Source organism: Boleophthalmus pectinirostris, unplaced genomic scaffold (genome assembly GCF_026225935.1).
Source record: "Boleophthalmus pectinirostris isolate CB_2022bp ecotype Guang Dong unplaced genomic scaffold, ASM2622593v1 HiC_scaffold_7, whole genome shotgun sequence".
In the NCBI taxonomy this organism is placed as follows: domain Eukaryota; kingdom Metazoa; phylum Chordata; class Actinopteri; order Gobiiformes; family Gobiidae; genus Boleophthalmus; species Boleophthalmus pectinirostris.
Window position 1 is genome coordinate 10716799 of NW_026571473.1, and position 26506 is coordinate 10743304.

At 35.9% G+C, this 26506-nt stretch overlaps 1 protein-coding gene across 1 annotated transcript in view; it reads left to right on the forward strand.

Moving 5' to 3' along the window:
* kank4 (KN motif and ankyrin repeat domains 4) overlaps positions 1–26506 on the forward strand; it is a 162518-nt gene that overhangs the window by 33481 nt on the left and 102531 nt on the right. The window contains exon 2 of the mRNA XM_055164838.1: positions 24874–25029. The gene's annotated coding sequence lies outside the window, so the exon portion shown is untranslated. The remainder of the gene's footprint in view (positions 1–24873; positions 25030–26506) is intronic.

Below are 26506 nucleotides of genomic sequence, written 5' to 3' on the forward strand. Positions count from 1 at the left end.
ACATTTGGTATAAGCTTGGTGGTAGAGCTGCAGTTTGTGTGACCAGTGTTGCAAATCATGATTAGATATAGAGCTATATTGATACTTTGCAGCTGATATCATCAACATTCCCTGGGAGTGTGACGCTAACTGTAGACACTGTTCTGTCTGAAACTGTGCAGCTCAAAACAGACTTTAATTTGATCTTTATTTTAACACAGTTTGACCAAAAAGAACAGATTTAGTTGGAGCTACAACAGGTGAACTGATTTGTGCTGTCTCTCACACAGAAAATTACAGTCACAAGATAGTTTTTTAGTTAGTCACTCACCTTTTTATTCCGAGTGCACGTTGTAATCAACTCCAAGAGCATTAACATTTGAAAAAAGAAATATGAATTGATAAACAAATACAAAAATGCTATGAATTTCAGAATATGTTTGTAGAGATCTAAACTATTGGTTAAACTGTATTTTTCAATAACAGGTCAAGATAGTTGGTTGTTTGCAGAGGACCTTCATTCTATTATCTAAATAACTACAGCTTTACCAAATTGCGATTTTGTTTTGTTTGTGATATATTTTGCAGTTCTAATGATTGGGTTATTTTATCTTTCTGTGTCTGAGCTTTGATAGCATTTGTGCACATGAATACATGCATGCACAAATCGATGCATCCATGGAAAAACATCTTCCTGGAATAAAGTTATTTTTATCTTGAGTGGTTATGAGATATGTGTTGTCTTCAGTTTTATATATAGTGTCCCTCTGTGAATTGAACAGCATGTTTTGACCCCCATTCGCCCCATCACTTCAACCAGGACTGCATCCCAATGACACAAAAGGATGCAAGATTTAAATTTCATCATGCTGTCAAAATCTAAATATGAATGTAATGGACTCTCTTACAAAATGGACTTACAATAATATTATTATTCAATTATTCCGTGCTATGATTTCATAATGGATCTTTCCAGCAATGCTTTCCTTAAGTCCGGAATATTCCTAGTGGTTCCCAGAAGAGTTGTCAAATAATGGATACCCAGATATTTATCTATACTGAAAAAAAAAGTATGAAAACAATACACTAGGGGTGTAACGATATCCAAGTCTCATGATACGATATCATCACGGTACAAACCTCACTGTATGATGTTTATTGTGATATCGTGGGAAAGCTCACGATATGGTGGGGAGGTTCACGATTAGGGATGTAACAATATCCAAATCTCTCAGTATGATATTTTCACGATATACATCTCACGGTACAATATTTATTGTGATATTTTGTGGGCGCTAACAAAACTGTTGATATGCTACTTTTTCCTTTTTAAAAGCCATGACAAGACTTAATTCAAAGAACTAAGACTTAAAAGTGCTTAGAACTTAGAAATCTACACTGAAATGGAGCAAAGGATCATGGTCTATGTAGTTCCCTCTAACTCTTATTTAAGCAAAGAGACTTGTAATTCGATATATTGTGATGGTCCACGATATTATTGTGAGAACTTTGACGATATGATATCACGATATTTCCATTATTGTTACATCCCTACAAGACACAAATATAATACTGAAAAATGACATAAATAGGACCAATTTGATTTATTCCATACAGTTTTAGAATGATCTTGCTGTATCAGAACTAGTATACGACCACATGATAACATTAAAGACATTACTAATATTGTGTGCTGAAAAATAGAGAGAAATAGAGAGGCACTCACTCATAGTAAGAATGTAAAAGTATTTCAAGATATTTTTGAGTACTATGCACCTGTAATGGAATATGTGCAAGACAGATCAGTTAAATGCCATACTGCAAAATATAGACAGAGCAATAACATCTCCATGGAGACAAGCAGGTGATGGACTACTCACCTTACTTCAGTTGGAAATTTTAATACTCTTAGCTCAAAGTATTACAATTTTCTAACCGCTTTCACTAAACAAACAGTATGGATTAATATATTTTTTTCCAGTCTCCTCTAGTTTTAATATCCATTTTGTTGAATTATAATTATAGCATAAGGTTCTAATTGCCCCTTGAGCATTATGATGGTAAATTTAGCAATGTGAAGTCTATGCAAATGGGCCAACCTTGAAAATGGGATGAAAATTATCTCCAGTCTTCCATCTAAATCCGGTAAATATTGTCGGAGAGAGTGCGTCATCTGAAACCTCTTAATATTCCACAAACAGAGGAAGGTTCTCTCTTCCTGTCTCCAGTGGATTAATATTTGGAGAAAAAGCCAAGAGGGTAAACTCAGAAAGAACTTTTGACAATTCTCCACATGCATTTTTAATCGAAAACGCTTAGAGCCTAAAACACACTCTTTTGTAACTGCAAATAAACATAATTTATCAGATTATTGTGTAGATTACTTCATTTACACAGATCAAAGCATGATTTATAACTATAATATCAATGACGCTGTGTTTTTAAATTCCTCTACTTACTTTAATGTGCTCTACCTTTCTGGTGGGTCGTCTGTCACCTTCTTGTCTCCATGGAGATGTTACTGCTTTGTCTATATTCCACAATATGGCATTAAATTGATCTGTCTTGCATCTGTTCTATTACAGGTGTTTGTATTGCCCAGAAATACCTTAAAATACTTGCATTCTTACTATGACTGAGTGGCTCTCTGCTGATGGGACCTGTAACTTGTCTTGCTTGTCTCTATGGAGATAGGTAAAACAATATCTCAACCAAAATGTTACCTAGTGCACCTTTAAAATACTGAAAGATTTGCTGGATTAGATATCAGTTTCCAGATATCGGTTCAGACGATATTCTGGTTGGACATATTTCAATGTAATAATAACATTTACTGGTTGAATGTCTCATAATTTTTGAACTTTTATTTACACAAAGTTCTGTAGTAACATGAGGGATAAATAAAAGCTGCATAACATGTCCAATTTTGTTTTATTTTAGTTTAGTTTTAAAGGAAATAAATGCTGATCATACCTGCTAATGTCTTTTAAGTAATTCTATTAGTTTATGTAAAGATTATTCTATACAAATTCTTTCTTGCTGGAGAATTGAATCTTGTCCCCGCCTTGTATCTGACATTAAAATGCATTGTGATTATTCATTTGCCTGCTCAGTGAGGTAATCCCTTTTGCGTCATCTTTAAATTGAAGTGTGTGTTGAATTGGTCTCACTGCTGCTGCTGACTCCTGAAGGGCCCCTGTCTCTTGGAGCCTGGGCCCCTCCGCTCTCGACCCCCAGCCTTTGTGGGGTGTTTAACATGGTGCTGAATGAGTGCGGATAAGCTGACAGGCAGAAAGAGCTCTCCTTTGATGGGATTAGCACAGTAGCAGACAGGGACTAGTGCTTTAGATTGATTAAAGTGTAATCCCGGAGGATAATCATTCCTCCCGATGTGTGGTCAGCAACGCTCGGCCTGCAAACATCTGGAGTCCCGTTAACACCTGCAGCGTTCCTCATCCACTTCTTTTGATGGGCTTCTGATGATGTTTGGCTCTCTGCAGTGTCCAGGGAAAGGTGAAGAGGGATGAAAAGGAGGTGGGAGATGAACTCTGGGGCGGAGGAGTCATCTGCCAGTCATATGATGTGAATTTAAGAGATTTAGAGGATTGGTAAGAGCTTAGGTCTTCATCTACTGGAAAATTGGTTTTCTTCTTTCCACCTTTATGGTTTAGGGATAATCTAAGAAGGAATTACGTAGTCCTAAACATAATTTATTTCATCGAGCAAATGGATAAAAAAAAAATCAGTCAGTGGTAAAAATGATCAGGAAAGAAGCAATTGTGTAATAATTAAGGTGAGAAAAACTCGAACTGATTTGTCCCCACAAGGGAAATTATTTCTTAGTAGTTGACTCATCTGTCACTACGATAACCTGGTAGGAGCAGAGAGCAGTGCTTGAGGGCTCATACACAGTAGTACTAAACTGGACTTGAGGTGATAGCACTTTATCGTAATCAAATTGAAATCGCAATTTGCAAAGTGAATGCAATTAGCAAATCACAAAGGCTAAAATCTTTTCAAAAAATACCATAATGCACTATGCAATTTTTGTTTGGTTGTCCGTCACCTGCTTGTTTCTATGGATACGTCATTGCTCTGCCTGAAGTATTCCACAGTGTGACATTAAACAGCTCTACTTTACATTTATTAAATTACAGCTGGTTTTACTGCTCAAAAATACCTAGAAAAACAGGCATTCTGACTGTGAGCAGGGTCGCCTCTCCGCAGATCTGACCTATAACTTGGTCTAGTTTGGTCTCCATGAAGGTAGAAAGGTTTACTTGAAACACTGTGAAACATTCCAGACAAAAGCAATAATATTCCAGACATAGCTTTAATATCCTCCACATCCTTATTCTGCATAAAAACTGCTAACCCTGTAGTTTTGATCTTCATTATAGTGAGCTTTGAACAGAATCCTATTATCAAAATATAAATCTTTAATCACAGTTTCAATGCTAGTCTGAAAAATCACAATTAAATATTCTTCCAGAATGGTTCAGCCCTGCTAGCTGGGTATGATTTAGGTTGATGCCTTAATCTGGAGTTCTTGTAGGAAGCACTTTTGACCTAACTCGCCTGGGAGGAAAAACCCACAGTCCCACAGGATCGCCAGAGGTTTTAAAAAAACTACAGTTATTTATCTTTTTTTCTCCACAAAACATCAGGGTAATCAAGAGGTCATTCTATTTTTGAAAAGTGTTTTTTTCCCCTTGCTTTTTATAACCTTCATTGATCTTTAGCATTGATGTCTATACAGATAAAACAATGCTAACATTCAAGTAAACTAAGATACTTTCTTTTATTTTACATGTAGACACTGACAGACTTTTAATCCATTTTCTGATCTATGTTATAATCAAAAACATACCGAGTTGTGTTTTGTTTCATTCACATGTTTAACCCACAAACCCGGCATATTTAGGCTGTGTTCTTCCCTTAAACTGAAACACCACCTTGTGATGTCATGTGGTAATCCAGGAAGTGCTTCACTGTGTTTTTAAACTCTGTACACCTTCACTAGAATCATTTGGATAATTTCAGCCCTAGAATTGCCAATCTCTTCTGAACTAAAGGTAAAAGGTAGCTGTTAAGTTGAAAACTACCACTACATGACATCACAAGGTGGAACAAAGTATTTTGATCTTTAAAGATGTAGACAGACTAATAATAAAGGATTACTCAAACAGTTGTGAATGAAACAAACACAACTCCATGTACTTTATGTTTTTATTGAAGAAACAACATTATCACAAGGCTTACAGTTCACAAGAATCCATTTTGTGTAATATAGAACCTTTAAATCACAAGGGTAAGTGGAGACAATAGCTCAGGGATTAGAAAAAAATATAACAAAATAAAACATAAATACAATGGAAAAACATACAAGATTTGTCAAAGGCAAGAATCAAAAAATCTTATTGTATTTTGAGGCATAAATTTACATACATTCCCAAGATTATTATGTAAACTATTGTATAATTCATGTGGTGTCAGAAATAGCTGCCCTTTAGGTTGGAGATGACCCATTGCAGGCCATGTGCTGTCCATTAGTGTGGTAACAGATGAAGTAAGAGAATGAATGGCCAGTTTCCATCGCCGTATTCCCATGTGTATGATTCATGGGAACATTTGGGAGCGTGGGGGACAGTGACAGTATGAGACTTTGGTCCAGAAGGGAGCAGTCGCTAAACGCAGAGCCCCATTATTGTGATGGGAAAGGAAATCTGCTGAGTTTTTCTATGGGAATCTTCTTGCAGACTCCACCGTATTTATGTGGGTTTTTCGACAAGCAGCCAGCAGAGAAATGCACACTGCAAAAACTCAAATCTAGCCCAGATAAGATTACTTGAATTAGGACATTTTTTTCATCGAACAAGACTTTTTATACATAAATATGAAAACACATCTTGCTACACTTAAAGGTGCATTGTGTAACTTTTCTCGTGGAGGGGTTCATCAAATGTTTCACAGTTTCACAGTATGATATTAAACCTTTATGTTCATGGACATAAACCAGACCGAGTTACAGGTCAGATCTGTGGGGAGGCGCTCACAGTCAGAATGCCTGTTTGTATTTTTTGAGCTATAAAACCACCTGCAATTGAATAAATGTGAAGAAGAGCTGTTTAATGTCATACTGTGGAACATTCCAAGCAGAGCAATGGCTCTGCATATAAACAAAAAAGTTACATAATGCATCTTTAACATAAGAAAAACAACTCTTTACACTTAAAATAAGAAACTAAATCAAATGTTGCTTGAATTAAGACAAACACACTTATTCCATTGGTAGATCATTTTACTTGTCAAATTGAATCTACTTAAATAAAGTCAAATCTCATTTAACTTGGCTAGATATTGCTTTTTGCAGTGCAGTAATGCTTCTCCATGATTCGAGAGAGAGAGGTGATTGTGGAGCCTATTGTGGCATTTATTTCACTATCTGGACGCCGTATCTGTCATTCATGGAGAGCTGCATAAGGAAATAATGGCCGTGAGGAGACAGGGGCAGAAGGAGAAACAGGCAGTGGTTGATGAGATAAGCATTATGACTCATAGAAACTGCAATATTTCAGCTATGCAATGCAAACACATGGAAACAAAACATGCATTAGTTTATGATGTGTGGAGTATGGATGAACAGTTTGACGTACTTTGCGATTACAATTAGATTTATATTTTAATCGTTGAGTTCTGTTCAAAGCGCACATTTTTAAAGGTCCAACATTACGTAAAACTGACTCCTTTGAGCTTTTAGCCATGTTATAATGTTGTTATCTTTTCAAAAACATACTTGGACTTTTGTTTCATTCACACACGTTTGAATTATTGTGATTTATTAGGCTGTCTCCAAAGATCAAAACGCTCTATCGTGTTGTGTCTTGTGATGTCAGGAAGCTGTAGTTTTTACCTTTAGTTTAGTTGAGATTGGCAATTCTAGAGCTAAAATTATCCAAATAATTCTATTGAAGGTGAATGGTGTATAAAAGCACAGTGGAGCACTTCCTGTCTTACTACATGACATCACAAGTTGGTGTTTTCTGTTTGCGAGAAGAACTCAGCCTAAATATGCAGGGTTTACCTGTTAAACGAATGTGAATGTAACAAAACACAACACGACACCAGGTATGTTTGTGATGAGGAAATTACATCATAACGTAGATCAAAAAATAGTGTAATATGGCCTTTTAGCATCTCCACACACATTAACATCTCAGAGAAAACCCATCTGATAATTTAACACAACAATCACATGTGTTTCAGAACATGTTTATAGAGGTCTAAACTAGCTTACAGTTTTTTTTTAATATAATAAGACAGGATATTTTATTGTTTGCACAGGAAATTGTTTTTTTGATTCAATTGCGAATCATCTTGCTGTCTTTTCTGATCGAGTACCACTACAAAATTTGCACAGTAAATTGCTTATAGTTCCATAACAGTGTATACCATGAGTAATAATCATACAGTAACTAACAATAACAATGTATACCATGAGCAATAATCATACAATAACTATACATTCATGATTGAGCACGTATAAGTAAAATAAATATGAGTCACTTTCCATATGGTTTCAATGAAGTCTATGTTTATTCCCAGTGATAGTCCCTGAAACTGAAGCACAGATGACATTACATTTTTGTCCTTGTTTTTTTTTTTTTTTTATATGGAGTGACAGTGTACATGTAAAAGATAAAATAGATGGTTCACCTCAACAATAAAACAGACCGACCCAGACAATGTCATATGGAATGTCATATATGAAATACCAATGATGAAAAACACTGGAGGATACAAAAAAAAAATCACCAATGTCACCAGTGAGCCGCGTGATGCTTACAATATTCTTTTGTTCTTTACGTTTCATTAAAGGTGTACTTTGTAACTTTTTTGTCGGCGGTCTGTCATCTGCTTGTTTCTGTGGATATATAATTGCTCTGCCTGCCTCAGACAAAGTAATAACGTCTTCATGGAGAAAAGGGTTTGACGGACCCTCCACTTGAAAAGTTACACAATGCACCTTTAATGTAATTATATTTCCTTAGTCACAGTCCATCGTGATTTCTCAGTCCAACCTCACTTCAGGATCCTGTTTCCTTGGCTGTAAAACTGTCAGTGTTTTTTTTTCTTTTTTGATGCAATGACCTGACCACCAGAGTTCATGTGAAGCCAACGTCTCGCCATCTGCTCTCTTTACTTGTGACACAAGGCTAAACGCCACACAAGGCTTTCAACAAAGACACAGATTAAACATTTCACTTTGCTTTTCATTGCATCATTCACCAGTGACAGCAAGTGACTAAAATACTACCAACAGATGGATCAAGGGCGGGATGGTGGATATGAAGGGCGGAGTTAATGGGGCTGTAATATAACTACAATTAAGGCCTGCACGATTTTGGAAAATTAAACATAATTGCGATTTTTCCTGACGAGTATTGAATTCATTTTTAATGCAGTTGAAGTGTGTTGGATCTGTCTTTTTTGTCTCTAAGTATTGTCATTAGATTTGCAAACATTCTGCACATTGTAAAGCTCCATTAGCATTAAAGAGGGGGTATTATACTTGCATGGGGCATTAATTGGTAACACCATGTTTCTTTTTATTGTTCTGAAAATGCTATACAGTCGTCCGTACAGTCGTGATTACACACAGGCGGGTCAAAACTAAACCAGGACTAAACCAGGACTACACCAGGACTACACCAGAACTAAACCAGGACTAAACCAGGTCTAAACCAGGACTAATCTTGGACTGAAGAGAGAGAACACTGAAGCAGGTCTGCAAAGCACGATTGGGCGACGGCTGCTCTTACCTCCATGAGGTGCAGAGCTGAGCTGAGCTGGTCCTTTCTCCTGTGGTCACCTCCGAGCCCGTCCCGACAGTGAGTCCTGTCTCATTCCTGGCTTAGTCCTGGTTTAATCCCGTTTTAGTCCTAGTTCAGTTCTGGTTTAGTCCTCCTGTTTTAGTCTTGGAATCAGTCCTAGGTTTGTCCTGGGTTAGTCCTGGTTTATTTTTGGTTCAGTCCATGGCGTATGCAGCACAAAAGTTTCATATAATCTCGGGTTGACGGGCGGGTGTGGTGCTGTACTTCGTGGGTGCAGGTCTTCAAAAATGGACCCATGCAGGACTCTGCCCTGTAGGGCGCCATTACAGAAAAAAATGAATCTTCGGTTCGTTACATAAAGGATGAAAATAACAAAAGGACGACAGCAGCAATAAGTTTTAAGAAGGAAAAGGGTTCACTGCCCTGTCTGAGAAAGTGTAAAAAGTGTGTGATGAGGGGTTTTACAGTGTTAAAACAGATATAATAATTGTAAAATATAAAGTTGACTACTTCGTGGATTTCACCTATCGCAAGTTATTTTTAGAACGTAACTGCCACGATAAATGAGGGACCAAAGTAATGTTGAATAAGTTTCAGTTTCAGTTTTGACGCTGAAAGTTCCTGACCCCCCGTGCTATGTCACCCCCTTCACCAACACGACCACCCACTATTTTGCTAATTAAACTACTGCGCATCGCATCAGGTTTGTGAAGTTGTAGTGCACTGTTTTGTATATTGCTTTTGTATATTTACCTCTTCAGGAATGTTTTTGATGAAGGAACATTATAACATGAAGAAAACCCCAAAAATAATGCATAATACCCTCTCTAACATTTGAGAAAAGAAAATCTGAACTGATATCCAATGCGTTACGAAAATATGCTGTTTGTAGAGGTAGAGGTCTAAACTACAAGATCGAGATGAGTTGTTCTATTATCTAAATAACTGCAGCTTTTTGGTTCAGACTGCAATTTCGATTAGATAGTTATATAATGTGCAACCCTATTACAGACTGCTTAAAATATAGATTGCATTTGTTATTGCATGCATAGCAGTACTATAAAGTGATTCCCACTAGAGCCATCTTAGCAGGCCAGATGCTTTGGATGTTTGTATTATTAGTATGATTGCAGACCATATGGACAGCGTTGAATCAGCCCAGCCGTTCAGCCATAGGATTGGTCTGGTTTTCTGAGTACATGAGGCTGCTGTAATGTCGGACACAACCTCTGGCTGTATAGACACATGGGAAAACATCATGGTTAACATCCAGCCTGCTCAGTTCATTCATGCACAAGAACTGTCAGCATATGGACAGTCAGTGAGTAAAGACATATTGTGGATTATTTCTTCTGGTATTGTTTTCATATAATATACAACATCATTTTACACTTTGTTAATTAGCCTATAATGCTGACCTAACATTGTAATTTCCCCACAGTGGGACAAATAAAGCTTTATCTTATTTTATCTTATATTGTTTTATCTAGGCTTCCTGTTCAAAACTATATAGAGGTGATTCTCTGCTTTTAGCCCTTCCTCTTCATATACTAGAATTTCCCTTGGGTAGCAATATAAACCCTATTTCTTATACCTATTTCGTATAGATATTTCTTATAAAGTCTGACTTTTAAAAATGTAGGGCTGGGATGAGACAAGGGTTGCCTGGAAATCCTGAATGATATCTCTCTGTATTTTTTTATACAGATCAATATCAGTCTGGTCCCCACATCCTCTGCTGAATCTCAAACCCTGTCTAATGTGATCGTGCTTTTTTTTTCAGTGACTCGTGAAACTTAGGAGCTCATGGTTACCTATCATTTACAAATAAAGTCCTAACAAGTTAACTATTTATTAACCAATTTTTATTGTTTTACACACTCTGCAGTTTTTCAGTCCCCTGTGATATTTTTTTTTTCCAATACAGGTGGACCATGTGGTTAATCAATTTTGCCCATTTGAAAACAGGGAGATTCACCGGTGACCAGACTTACATCTTTGTAAAGTATTGCAAAAGTGTATTCTGGATTTCAAGCAAAGACGGGGGTGAAGTGAAAACAAAAATTTTCTTAGCACTCCACCTTCAAATGCCGAACAACTTTATTGTTAAATTATTAAAACATACGTGAATCACTCAAAATACGAGTTCAATCTAATGATGATGAGGGAACATTATTATACCATTGTTAAAAGCAAATTTGCCTCTTTTAACCTTTCTAATCATCATCATAGTAAAGTAAAGCGTGAAAAAAGCACCAACTAATTAAAGCATTAAAGATCCTACATTATGCAAAATTGACTCTTGTAAACTTTAAGTCATGCTATAATGTTGTTACCTCATCAAAAACATACTCGGAGTTGTGTTTTGTTTCATTCGCACATGTTTGAGTAACCCTCCAAAGCTCAAAATACTCTGTTCAACCTTGTGATGTCATGTAGTGCTTTCAAGTTAACACAACTCCAGGTATGTTTGTGATGAGGAAACAACATTATAACATATATCATAAAATAGTGTAATATGGGTCCTTTAATTTAGCTCTATGCAACACAGCCAGAAGCAGATTTGAAAATGCGTTTTGAAGACTATTTCATGTTGCACTCTGTCATTACGTCCTTGAGCTCTGAGTCACGTACAGCTCAGTGTCTGATGTGATTCTGAATATTTTAACATAATGATTAGTCTTCATTGAGTCTGTCTTGTCTATCTTGTATTCAATGTTATTATCTCTCACAACAGGCTGTAGTGTACACAAATAGCAACAGGCAAAAGTAAGACATAATACAATAGGCAAAAGTTAGACATAATACAATAGGCAAAAATAAGACATAATACAATAGGCAAAAGTTAGACATAATACAGACAGATAAATCACTACACACGCTTTTAAAAAACAAACTTGATTCTGATACTAAGAAATAGACTCGGTATTCAATACTCACTCCGATACCATAATGATAATAAAAACAGTCTTTCTTTACACAGTATAAAGTTATTTTCAACATTAGGACTTTCTTTTATGTTACCATGTGGTCTTATATCTTTGTAAACCCTCAGTTACAGCTCAAGATAATTTTTTGCAAGTTAATTTTTCAAGTTTCAATACTAGTTTTAGTACTGATTAGTATCTGATTTTCAGTACTTTTGACAGCTACTCGACACACTTACTTTGAAACTATGAAAGAAATTCAAGAAAAAGACAAAAATAGACAAAAATGGACTCTGGGTGCAATTGTTTCAAAAGCAAGGGATTCCTACTGAGGTTGTCAACTCCCACAATTCATTGCTTCTGTCCGCAGATAGATCCTCTTGCGTGTATTGTATCATTGTGACCTTGTGTGAAGCCTTGAGACAAACACAACAACAAATCCACGAAATCTGTGCCACTGTGTAGTAGACAGTGAGGATGAAGTGCCATTCATTGTATGTGTGCAATTCTGTTAATTGCAATCTGGTATGTGGACCTGTCACACTTAGTACAATATCAACTTAACGTTCAGTATATGAAAGCTGGAACAATATTTTAAGGCTCAATATTTATCATGGGTACAATTTCTTTGTAAAAGTGGTTAGATTTTTGACATTTTTATGTAATAAGGTAGATGAATTTTGAATGAATAATGTATTAGTCGCAGCTCAGGCCATTTAATGATACTGTCTATTTAAAAATGGTTTAGTGGTATTACCCTGCTTTGTGTCAGTGTCATAAAGTAGTTAAAATTTTTGTGATGATCAGGTATTTTAGTGATCGTCATATTGTGATTCAGTGCTTTCTATTTAATTAATTTCTAACACAGACAGTTTTGAAGTTCCGCTCCTTCTATTGGTCATCTCCGACATGCTCTGAGTAAGTGACAGCTGGTTTTAGCCAGTCACGGTGAAGTGTGAACTTATCAAAAGAAGCATACAGTTATCTTAAGAGAATAAAGCTGAATCATTCTGAAATCGAGTTTGTGATTTTGGTGCTAGAAAATCATGATATTGATTTTTTTTGGTTTATCGCCCACCCTAACTTCAATAATGTTACTTATAATGTAGTGGTGGATAGCTCTGATCTGTCAGTGAAGTTTTTTTTTGTGTGTGTAAATTTTGTATGAATTTTGCAGCAAGCCTAAGCCTATAAAGCTGAATTGTGGAAACTGAATTGCTTAATCGTGTTAAAATCAAAATTGTGATCTTGACTCTAGAAAACTGTCTTATCAGTTTTGTTCACCCAGCCCTAACGTCAGTGCTGCATGTTTTACTCATAATGATAGCTCTGATCTCTTGGCGAGGTGCTTTTCTGTGTAGATTTGCATTTTGCATTTGGCCTAAGAGTATGACATTGTGGAAAGTGAATAATACAATTTTAAAGTTGAATTATTTTCAAATCAAAATTATGATCTTGCCTCCAGAAAATTGTTACCTCCTAAGATCAATGTTGCATGTAATACTCTAAAATACTAAAATAAGCTCTTAGTGAGTGTTTTTCTGTGTAGATTTAGAATGTTCACAAGTACAGATTTTTTTCCTCTAAGCATGAAATCAGCCAGCTGTAAATGGAATGCTTTTTTTTTGTCATAATCCCTTTACAATTCAAACCACACCTTGAAATCCCAGAATAAACCTTAAAAGTTACCTGCTTGTTTCTATGGATATGTCATTTATATGTTTGGAATGTTCCACACTCTGACATTAGACAGCTCTATCTTATATTTATTCAGTTACAGGTAGTCTTGTAGCTCAAAAATACCTACAAAAACAGGCATTCTGACTGTGAGCGTGGTTGCCTGTCCACAGATCTGACCTGTAACTTGGTCTGGTTTGCTCTCCATGAAGATAGAAAGGTTTAATACCATACTTTCAAACATTCCAGACAAAACAATCACATCTCCATGGTTAAAAACATTTTCACGGACCCTCCAACAGAAAAGTTACACAATGCACCTTTTAAATATAACTGTTATTTTGACTACCCCAGAGCCAGAACCAGAGCCGCTGTTATCGTGAGCTTCTGCCTGAGTGAGTGTGTGCTGTGAGCCAGAACACAGGGAAGTCTAAACAGGACCAGGGCTTCCTCACAAACTCTCCTGTCCCCTCCCTGTACCACTGCCTTCTGCTCTGCTTGTTCTGCCTGTTTGCAAAGCTTGTCCTTGGTTTTCCCACAGCTAATTAAAACTGTAAAAACAACCACTTTTTCACCGTACAAAACAGGGCTGCACGATTTTAGGAAAGAAATGTATTGTGATTTTTTAAGTACTCATTTCAAATATGCCCAAGATTATTTGATAACTAAGTAAGACTGCAGTTAGATTTGCAATTAACATATAAAAAAAGCATAAATTTGTTCACAGAGTTCCTTTCAAATATTTAACTGAATGCATATACTGATAATATGTATTCTGGTACAGTTACTCTTTCATTTAGTGTTATGGTTACTTTCCTAAAATCAAAGGAACTTCACAAAATTTTGGCTTTGAACTGCAGAAAAACTGAGAAAAATAGAGAACATCACTGTGATATTGTGTGCATATGTAACTTTTCTTTTCTATCCCTAATTAGTGGTAAGAAATACTTTAAAAACAACTTTAGAAACAAACATAAAGCTGTTTTCAATGTTATGTCTTTATACTATAGTAAAGTGGTGTAGTGTTTCCCAAACTTTTTTTCTGGGAACCCATTTTTTAAAAGTCACAAACTTTCACGACCCAGTAGTCAGTCGACATTATTCGTAAATCACAAAGTAAAGGTGGATTTGACCATTATTGAACATTAATGAGGATATTTTATTGTTGACTGAGTGATCGTGTCTCTCTGAACAATTAGTATTAATCGAGTTTTAAACAATGAAAAACAGTAACTGAACCAGCAATAACAGGATCTATAAGTTGCCTATTTGGACATTAAATATAGCCTATTTCTTTTTCTTTTCAACATTCAATTGAACCAGCAATATTGGAATAAAATAGTCAATAAAATAATTACAAAAAGATTGGAAATGATACAAAACATGTCTTAACATTTAAAGATTTCTAATGAGATAGGTGGGCCTGTCTGCGTTTTTGTCACGTGTTCTAGTCCAGGCTGCAGGAGGAGAGCGCAATACTCAGATCAGTGTCAGAACTGTGTTTTGCAGATCTACATGCGGATCACGACAAGGCGGCCCAAAAAATCCCAAGCAACTCACCTGAGGGTTGCAACCCAGTCTCTGGGAAACAATGGTGTAAAGTATTCAGAATATACATTACTCTGGTACTCTGACTACTAGACCATGTATCAGAATATGTTACAAAACACATTTTATTGCAGATATTCAGTATTCTGTAAGTAAATGCATTTTTAAAGTATTCTTCCCGTCACAGCAAACATGTCCAAAGTCATGAGAAAAGACTGAACATCTTAATGAACTCAAGAACTGTTTAAAGAAGTCTATAAATATTGAACATTTTGAGACTGTTTAGCTTACAGTGGACCTTCAGTTACCTGAATAATTGCTGTTTTTTCAATTTAATAATGACACTCACTTTAACTGCAATTTTGATTCCTTTGCAAAAAGCACTGTGTACCCTATAGTCAAAAATCTGCTTCGCTGTTATTTCCTGTTCAGGTGGATTCTGTAAACCTTAGATACCGCATTATTCTCTTGTTAATTTGAATTGTACCATATTTGTAAACACCTGCTAGCAAAGTGCACCATCAGCTGTTTTGTTTTTGGCGTTGGCGTCTGTTTGCTTCAGTTGTGTCCAGTTGTATTTTAATGAGCTTTCCTGAGGCTGGAGCATATTATTTTGAGGTTTATGTTGCGTGTCCTCAGATGACTGCAGTTTTGTTCCATACCTCTTTGTAGGAGCGCAGTCACTGGAGCTATATGTGGACAAGCTGGAGGCAAAAGATGTTTTTATAGCAGCAAGATGCTTTCTACAGTAAATCAAGGCTAAGGGAAATCCCACATGCTTCCTAGAAACAAAGTGTACTGGCTTGTTTTTATAACACTGTGTAACTCAAACCTGAAAATCTTCATTGTAGTTCTGTGCACAGTTTAATTCAATCTGGTTTATGAGTTTCATATATTTAAAGGGCCCATATTACGCTGTTTTCTGATCTCTGTTATAATGTTGTTTCCTCATCAAAAACAAACCTAGAGTTGTGCTTTCTTCCATTCACACATGTTTAACTCAAATCCTGCATATTTAGGTGGAATTCTTTGCTGCAAACTGATAACACTAATTCCACCTTGTAATGTCATGTGGTAATACAGGAAGTGCTCCACTGTGTTTTTAAACTCCAGACATGTTCACTAGAATCATCTGCATGATTTCAGTTCTGGAATTTCCTATCTCTGCGAATAAAAGATAAAAGGAACTACCGCTTCATGACATCTCTATTGCAAACATGTGTGAATAAAACAAAACACAACTCCAGGTATATTTTTGATGAGATAACATTATAACATGTCTTAAAGCTCACAAGTGTCACTTTTGTGTAATAAAGTACCTTTAAAAATACTGTATTTTGAATCAGAAACATATGCTTTCTATTAAGTGAGCACAGTGGACTATAATGGGGCTAAATAGAGGGCAGATACTTTCAGAATATTATTCCCATGAAGTAGTGTCTAATCATATCTAATGCATTCTATTTTTAGATACTCAACTTTTATTCATCCAATAATGGTGATATTGCAGCGTGCAGCCTTATGCAAATGAAGATGTTTATTTTTGTAAGTGGTACTGTATGGTTTGTTACATAAACTATGAATTGAATTTGCATAAGCATGAATAATGAAGCATGTGCAAATGACCTAGAGACAAACAAACCCTTAAGCTGTTACACAAATTACTCCTTTGTTGTTTGCTAAATATTATAAATGAGTCTATATTATTCTCTACTGTTAAACGTGACCACACTAGACCATATTATAGCTCAAAAGAGGTCAGGAACTTATTGTTTCAGTTTACTCCCATGAATTAGCATCTGATCTAGTGCATTTTAGGTTAGTGTTCCTGTATTACGCAAAATTGACTCTTGTGAGCTTTTTGCCATTTTGTTACTCCCTCAAAAACATACTTGAAGTTGTGTTTTGTTTCATTCACACATGTTTGAGTAATCCTGTTATTATTAGGCTTTCTATATCTCCCAAGATCAAAATGTAGTCATGTAGTGGTAGTTTTCAAGTTTTTACCTCTAGTACAGTAAAAACGGGCAGTTCCAGGGCTGAAATGATCCAAATGATTCTAGTGAGAGTATATGGAGTTTAAATACTTCCTGTATTACCCCATGGCATTATAAGTAGGAACAGAGTGTTTTCTCTCAGAGAGAAGAACTAAACCTAAATATGCAAGATTTGTGTTAACATGTGGGAATGAAACAAAACACAACTCCAAGCATGTTTATAACTGATCAGAAAATAGTGTAATATGGGCCTTATAATTATTTTTGATTATTTTATTATCCCCATAATCGCAAAATTAGAACATGTAGTTTTTTTCCTTTCTGTAAATTAAGTTATTAAGTGGTACTATGAGTTAAAATGTACCCTCTGACCTATAAGTGTTAAATAATGAAACATGTACAAAAGGCCTACAGACACACCCACATTTTAACTGTTGTCTATTGCATAAAATATATCTGTCATGTTTACTAAATATCATAATTCAGCCTGTATTATTCCATTCACAGATGTCTTTACTGTTATCTTTTCCCTCCTCCGCTCTGCACAGGTCCCTCCCAAGACATTTTCATTCTTTGAACTGGTGACATTGTGATGACAGTTATAGCTGCAACCCAACGCTGTCAATAAGGCAGCCTTTAAACATGCTTGAAAGAGGTTTCCCTTTATGTTCGTAACCAGTATCTCCAGGGACCTGTGTAACTATGGCAATGATTCCACGCATCCCAGAACTCTTTTAAAATTTCTGTAATGTGTTTTCTTCCCTCAGATAGTTCCCTCTTGTTTTTCTTTGCAATTTAAGGGCCCATATTATGCTATTTTCTGGTTATAATGTTGTTTCCTCAACAAAAACATATCTGGAGTTGTGTTTTGTTTCATGCACACGTTTAACACACAAATCCTGCATATTTAGGAGTTATTCTCTCAAACAGAAAACACTGTTCCACCTTGTGATGTCATGTGCTAATACAATAAGTGCTCCGTTGTGTTTTTAGAACTCTGTACATCTTCACTAGGGTTATTTTGATCATTTCAGACTCAGAATTGCCCATCTCTTTTGAACAAAAGGTAAATGGTAGCTGTTAACTTGAAAACTACCACTCTAATATGGGACCTTCAAGGCATAATAACCTAAAATACATAAAGACTTCCTATGTGTATGTTTATTTCAATGCTACTTCTTATACTGCCTCCGAGCGAAGTCTAAATACCCCATTTTGTCTCACCATCTCTCTGTTCTGACTATCAAGAAGCTAGTAATTTGGTGAGCCTTGGAAACACAACAATGCCCAAGAAGAAGCCTTTTGACAGTGTGCTCTTTTGTAAAGCCTGTTTTGGGTATCTGTTCACCCGACATGGGAAAAAAAGAATAATGTTTTATGGGGAAGATGTGTTCAAATTGTAGGCTCTCTATGCTATTTGTGAGGAGCTATTATCAATATGTTTCCTATTCTCATTGCAAAGAATGGTGCAATGTTGTTGTGTGTGTAATATTTTGAACACCAGTTACCCTCAAAGATACTAATTTAAGTCTTTGATACAGTATGTTGTTATTCTACTGGGCATATTGTTGGTGACATTTTTAGTTCCTTTATGTTTAACTGGTTTTATGAATCGAGAGGTCTATAGCCAACTATTACTCTAAGCTCTGACTCTACCTCTGTCAGTAAAAACAAATGTGATTTGTAGTAGAGTTACAACTTTCAAGAAAGACATTTGACAATTTGTCATGTTAAATAAATAACGACGATTAAATGACTTGGCACCATGGTCCTTACATGCACTCCACTTTTTGCGGTGCCCATGTCCAAACTTGCAACCAGGGGGACAGGGCCTTTTCAGTCAGTGCCCCTCTCTTTGAAACTCACTGCTCATCAACAGCATCATGATTGTTTGTATTGATTGTGTTAAATGTGTTATTTCTTCATGTCTTCTATTTTTATTATGGGGGTCTGTATATTTTTGGTATATATTCAATATCCTTTTTACCTATTTTGAAAAGTGCTTTACAAATAAAATTGTATTATTAGTGTTTACAGTAAACAGGTATTTGGTGTTAATAACACAGAATACAATCAAATAGAAAACTGCAATTGTTCAAAATGAGAAAATACATTTACATTTCTCAGCTCTAGTTTGAATGGTATTTATTAGCAGTATCCCCCCAGTATCTTATAGTAATTTAAAAGTGCACTCTTAAATAGTTGTAATATTACATGTATTCAAGCATGAGCCTGTCTGCTTAGGGAGAAACTATCAGAGAGCTCTGACTCCTGGCCAGACCTTGGCCTTATCTCAACTGTTGGGCTCAGAGCTGGGCACTTGTAGAGATAAACACTCTTTTCAGTCCAATGAGCCACAGCATTGTCCATAACTGTGCAAAATGATACAGAAAGTGAATTATTTCTACTACTATCTCTACCCTTTGACCAAAACAGTATATTTAAAAAACTCCCATTGATTCATATATCCCACTGTTAACAAAGTATATTTATCACAGTTTTGGGGGTTAGTAGGTCTGTCACTGTAACAAATCTTGAAGTGTGTTAGATTGTTGAAGAAAATACACAATAAATGCTAATACTGAAATTCATTGGTTATCTAAGAGTACAGGGTTAGCTGTTTTATGTAGAAAAATATTTTGTTGTTTTGTGGAGGAAATTATGGAGCCTTTGCACTTTGCCAATTGTGTCTGTTCACATTGCGATTCTTGCAGTCGTAGTGGTTAGTAGGGTTGTCAAAAGTATAAGTAAAAGTATTGGAAATCAGATACTAATCAATACTAAAACTAGTAACAAAACTAGATACTCATTTGGGCTGATATCAATTTAATAAATTTAACGCTGAAAATCACATTCTATTGCCTAAAGAAAGTATTTTTATTACCATCATATCAAGTATTTTCTTTAGTATTGAAATCGAGTTTGAAATTTTAGTATCATGACAACACTAGGACTTGGGGATAAAAATTGAATTGTGGGAGTTTGACACTTTAGCCTGTGTTCATGCTATTCCTGTCAGCTGTGTTTCTGTGTTTGTGATGCAGGTGCACAGTTGACATGCTCCTGGGTGTTGATACATTCTGACACCTCCATAATGAGACACAGCGGGCCTTTCTCCTGCTCCTATCCAATTTCATATTACTCTCCGAGGCCACATGATGCACAAGAAATCAATTCACCACTTTCCATTTAAATTATCACTTTAGCCAAGCATATAGCCCTTCAAGCCCCATCAAAATGCAATTCTGAACATAAGAGATTTACTATAAATACTTAAAGATCTTATATTACACAAAATGGATCCTTTTGAGCTCTAAGAAATTATGATAATGTTGTTATCTCCTCAAAAACAGACCCGGAGTTGTTTTTTGTTTCATTCACACATGTTTGAGTAATCCTGGTTTATTATTGGCAATTTTAGAGCTGAAATTATCCAAATAATTTTAGTGAAGGTGTATGGAGTTTAAAAACACAGTGAAGCACTTCCTGATTTACCTCATGACATCATAGGGTGGAACAGAGCCCTTTAAAACCAGTGGCCAGCAGTGTCAGAGCTGTAATAGACATAATAATTTCAGTATTCTAGGCATTTTTTGACGATTATAACTTTATAGTCCATCAGATCAGTGCTGTGTTCATGATTCATTTTAACCTTGATCCTTCTCTTGACCCCTCCGCTCATAAATGTGCTGGTGAAAGAAGTTAAAGGACAGTTGGATAGATATTATTCAATACGACTGCCTCTTAATCAGTCTTGCTTCTTGCTCTCAGAAATCTCTCCACATGTGGTCAGCTATGAAGCTTAATTGGTGGTTTTCGGAGTCTGGAACGTGATGATGTCATACTCCCAGATGGGGGCAAGAGCCAGTTTTCCCTTTTGATAACATTGTACTTTGACATGAAATATCCAAAAGGTAATAATTTAGGAACCTAATAATTTCTCTTGACTACCAAGAACTCACTGTATTGCAAGAAAAATCTATTGCAATCTGACTAGAGCAATCCGAGGGACACCAGAAAACGAATATACTTTAGTGTTGACTGGTCTGCTTTTTTCTGATAAAAATGCGAAAAGAGAATGATACTTACAGTGACTTTATATGAGTGCAAGTGCAAGCAGAGCTGGAGTGCTCTCTTCCAAATTGGGTGATGAACAGCACCTGTTGAAAAGACAGATTTATCTTCACTTCCCTCACTTTGCCAGTCAGCTGCTTTTGGTTGGAAATGTGCCCTGCAAAGAGTTTACCCTGATTGGTCGATAGAGACCCTTTATTTGCGCAAGAGAATCCATCACAAAAGCAGTAACCACAATGAAAACCGGAGAGACTGTAAAGTGTGACACAATGCACACATTAGCAAACACTGTGAAAAAAGATTTTAAGATTGTCTCCAGAAAAAATTGATTTAAACAACACATTTTCAGGAGCCTGTAACAGTTTTCAACAAAAGAGTAAGAGAGACGAACTAAAAAACTGATGGCTGATGCTGTGCTTGTAATTTTATGTGTTAGAGACTTTTAACAGCACAAATCAACTCACATGTTGTAGTTTCTGTTAACTCACTTCTTTATGGTGAGATTGTGTTCAAATAAAGCACAGATTAAACTCTAGTAAAGCCTCAGACAGAGCAGAGCCTACAATTAGCATCACACCCCAAGGGAATGTTGATGACATCAGCAGCAAAGTAAAAATTTTTATGTCATCTGAAACCCAGCAATGTAGGATCATATTCATATTAATAATATTTAGTGAAAAAGTCCAAATGTCTGTTTGTGCCTTTACTTTTCCCAGTTCTTTTCTAATGGGACTACCAATTAATTCTACATCATCTGCCACTTTTGCAAAAGAAAGTTATTTAAGAGTGTATATTTTCTCACTAGACTAGTATTGCCTTTAATTAGAAGTACTCAGTTGGTGCAAAGGTTACACTGCTACTTTGCAATGCTAATTCAGTGTTACACTTAAAATCCCTGTGGCCACTGAGAATCCATCAAATACTCTTGGTGCTCCCATGAACTTATTACATCCTCCAACTGTGTATTTCTTGTCAAAAAGTGTATACTCACTTACTTGATATTGAAAGTAGTATTGGATTTAGTTTCTCATATGAATAAGTATTGATACTGACGAATAGCACATGTAGTTTAAAACCACATGGAAATATTAAAGAAACTGCTTTTACTTAGTGAATTAAATCACACTCTACTACTCTCAAAAATCACTATTGAGGAACAAACATTCTAATCAAAATCAAGTTTTGTATCTTGACACAACTCTCTCTTATGACTTCTGTAACAAAAACTGAAGTTCACTGAGCCACAACACTGCCCATAGCTTTGGAAAATCATACAAGTGAAATATTTCTGTCTAAAGTTTGAACCAAAACAATAGGGATGTAACAATAATGGAAATATAGTGATATTGTGATATCAAAGTTCTCAGAATAATATCATGGACCATCACAATATATTGAATTACAAGTCGCTTTGCTTAAATTAAGAGTTATGGTGCAGCAACAGCTAAAAAAAGACAGAGGGAACTACATAGACCATGATCCGTTGCTCCATTTCATTGCAGACTGAAGAAATAACAGTTCTAAGCACTTTTAAGTCTTAGTTCTTTGGATTAAGTCTTGTCAAAGCATTTTTAAGAGGAAAAAGTAGCATGATATTAACAGTTTAGTCAGCTATAAAATATCGCAATATATATTGTACTGTGAGGGTCATACCGTGACGTTACACCCCTACAAAACAATATATTTAAAGATACAGATATCAGTAATGTATTATTACTTGATTACTACTTGACATAAGTACTATATCAGCTTATTGTTCACAATATATGAAAGATGGGACAAGATATTTTGAGACTCAGTATGTATCATGGGTAATTTTCTTGTCATTGTACTCTAAGATTTGAGCCTTAGAGTGCTGTAGAGGACTTTTAATGGTACTGTCTATTTTAAAATAATTTTATTGGGATTATATTACTTTATTTTAATTGTATCAGTGGCATAAAATAGTTTCAGTATTATTGTTTATCGATGTTTGTCTCTTTAGCAATATATCATGCTTCAAAAAAACAAAACAAAAAACAAAATGATTCTTGCCCCTGTGCTTACCCAGTATTTGCACCAATGGCCTTGAAAGATGGGCAACTAGCAATTTTACTTGGATATTTGTTGATTATTTTGTATTTCAATGATTGTACAAAATCCTACATCATTACCAGCTACTACTAAAATTGTTGCACAGTGCATGAAATCCAATTAAAACAGTATACAACTATTGCGTCTGTCTTGCATGTCCCTAACCCTCCAGTATCTCTGAACCTTTTTATTCCCCAGCTGTCACCACTCATTTAACTAATGCTTATCTCGCTTCATAAAGCTCTGATGAAGATCTGATAACGCAACAGTACGGGGCCTGCTTGCAGGATGATGCCTACGTACCATGGCCAGGGACAAGTCATGTGACATCAACAGTGGATAATTAAGCAAGGTTCCTATCAACGAGGGAAATGATGTCTATCCGGTGTCCTTCCCAAGCGTACATTTTATGTCTCAGAGATTGTAGTGAAAGTGACCTTGGCAACCCCTTCCTCCGTGCTGCCTTCTATCTGCATGAATGAAAGAGGAACGTAAGAGCTCGGAAGGATCTAGTATCTCTGCTAAGCTATAGGGAATATAGTGGCCCCATTCCGTCCTATTTAGTGGTTATCTGTGTGTCGACTTTGGTTTACAGCAATAGAAAGCCTGTCCTTGGACTTAAGATGAAGTCTATGTTTCAGCTGTTGTTCAGTTATAATGCACGCAGGGATCACTAATTGATTTTATTGGATTAGCAGCAGTAGACTGACCTCTATAGACAGATACAATTAAATGGGAGGTGTATTTGTGAGTGAATGTAAACAGCAATACACAATTTTGTTTAAATGTATGCCTGAAGTTTCCCTGTCATTATGTCCATATATCTTAAAACATTACATTACATGAATACAAACCAAAAGCTATTCCCAAAGTCAACATTAGAAAGTTTAAACAATTTCATTCATATCCGTTATTACAGAGAATGTTCGACTGAGCTTCCCATTTTTCTGTGTTGCTTTTTCTAATTTACTGCTCTGAAAGCCAGAAATTACAAAAGCTGAAAATTTCAAAGCCATGCCAAAGAAAATATGTGAAATTGCGTGAACAGAAAAGTATTCGGAAAAAGTATTCTTAATCTTCACAACATTTTGACAGCACTCTCTTTAGGATCTGACTGGGATTTAAAGGGTGCTGTTTATCCAGGGCTCTGTGCACCCACAAATTTGATGCTACACCCCTGATTGGGAGATCATTAATTATTGTAATGTTGCATTGTACCAAACCAAACTTCCCTGCACAGCTAAGCGCTAATATACAGTTTATATAAGGTTATGAAATGATGTCAACTACATTTTGTTTGAGCAAAAACTGCATTTTTTTGTATCCCAAGTTTAGCTAGAAGTACTTAGTAACTTTTAGGGATAGGCCGATTTTTGCTTTTATTGGAGTCAATGTCGATATCCGATATTTGGCTTATTGCTGTGACCAGTACCAATACTGGAACCGATTTATCACTCATTCCTAGTAATTTTGATTTAAGAACATCTCAAGATAAAAACCTTGGTATTAAAGGAAAATTAGTGGCACCAATATTTTTTCGTCCTGGCCATGTATTGCCCTTCAGATCCCTTATATTAAATTATAGCAGTGAAGCAGTCAAATTCTAATTCCGATATGCTGCTGGTTTGACGGTACATCCCTTCTCGTCACTCTCGTGCCCTATCTCCATGCCCTTGCCCACTTTATGTTGACCTCCACTTTGCTAAACGTTCTCGGGCTCCTCGTGTCAGGATGAAAAACTGATCGATTCCCTTTTCTTTACAGAGCTGTGTCCACAAGATAAATGGGTCTGAAGCTAAGCTGGGCTGGACACAATTAAACCCAAGCTCTCAGTGGTAAACCAGCGCCACGTATTTGGACTCGTGTGTGCCTTTCTACTCTGATGAACCCAGAAGAGCCGCCCAATAATTACAAGATTAGGTGAGTACATTTACAGATTTTTTTCAAGTTGGAAAGCGGACTTCTTACTTGCATGCTGGGGAGTGAATTATAAGGACAAAAGACCGGACGTGGAGATGTGATAAGAATAAAAAATGTGTGAGTAGAGCAGCAGGAGGCACAGAAGGAGGCAGAGGAGATAATTTGGTTGCGGCCGCTGAGAATCTTGGAGGAGACACAGGGAACATTGGGTCATGAGACTGCATGTTAGTTATACCATTTCCTTCTCTCTGATTTTTATCACTCCTACACAATTACCCTATTCTTGTGTGATTATATCTACATAAATGGAGATGAATTTGCATGTTAAATAGTAATGAGTAACATTTTTTTGGCTAATAAGGCTGCAAGATTAATCGAATCAAAATAGCAATTTGATTCGTCTTAATTTAAGGGCCTGTATTATACTTATATACTGTATTTTCTGATCTATATTATAATTTTGTTTCCTCATCACAAACATACCCGGAGTTGTGTTTTGTTTCATTCACATGTTGAATGTTTCATATTTAGGAGTTTTCCTATCTAAGTGAAAACACTCTGTTCCAACTTATGATGTCATGTGGTAATACAGGAAGTGCTCCATTATGTTCTTAACCTCCATACACCTTTACTAGAATCACCTGGATGATTTCAGCCCTGGAATTGCCAATCTCTATTGATCTAAAGGTAGCTGTTAACTTGGAAACTATGGCTACGGCTTCATGACATCACAAGGTGGTGTATTAATGTATTAATTGTATACTTTGTTTATGGTTTGTAGTTGTCTATTGTTGTAAGGTGACCTTGAGTATCCAGAAAAGCCTAATTAATAAAATGTATTATTATTACTTATTAATAGTAAGACTAATAATACCGAATTACTCAAACATGTGTGAATGAAACAAAAAATAACTGTAGGTCTGTTTTTGAGGAGGTAAACAACATTCTAACATGGCTTAAAGCTCACAAGAGTCATTTTTGTGTAAATATCGGATCTTTAACAAATCGTAAACTCTGGAATTTTTTTAGTGCCAAAATTTCTTCCACAGACAACCAAATACCCTGACATATTCTGCATAAAAACTGCTAACCCTGTAGTTTAGATCTGTACTGATACAGACATGTCCTGAAATTTGATTCTTGTATTAATTAGTCAGTTCATATACCAGTTTTTTTTTTTGTCAGATCTTCTTTTACTTTGAAAAGAATCCTATTATTAAAAGATAAACCCCAAATCTAAATCACAGTTAGATATTTTTACCAAATTGTTCAGCCCTAGTGATTAAAGTTTCTATTCCATATACTTTATTATTATGTATTTTTGAAGTAGGTAATTAAATGACTTGTGTGTAGGCTTGTGTGTACTTATATAATTATATCTATATTACACTTCAATTCAACATATAATAATACATATGAAGGGAAAGAGGGAGGTTTGGTGTCTTATGTAATGATGCTGACAGATCTGTTTGTAATG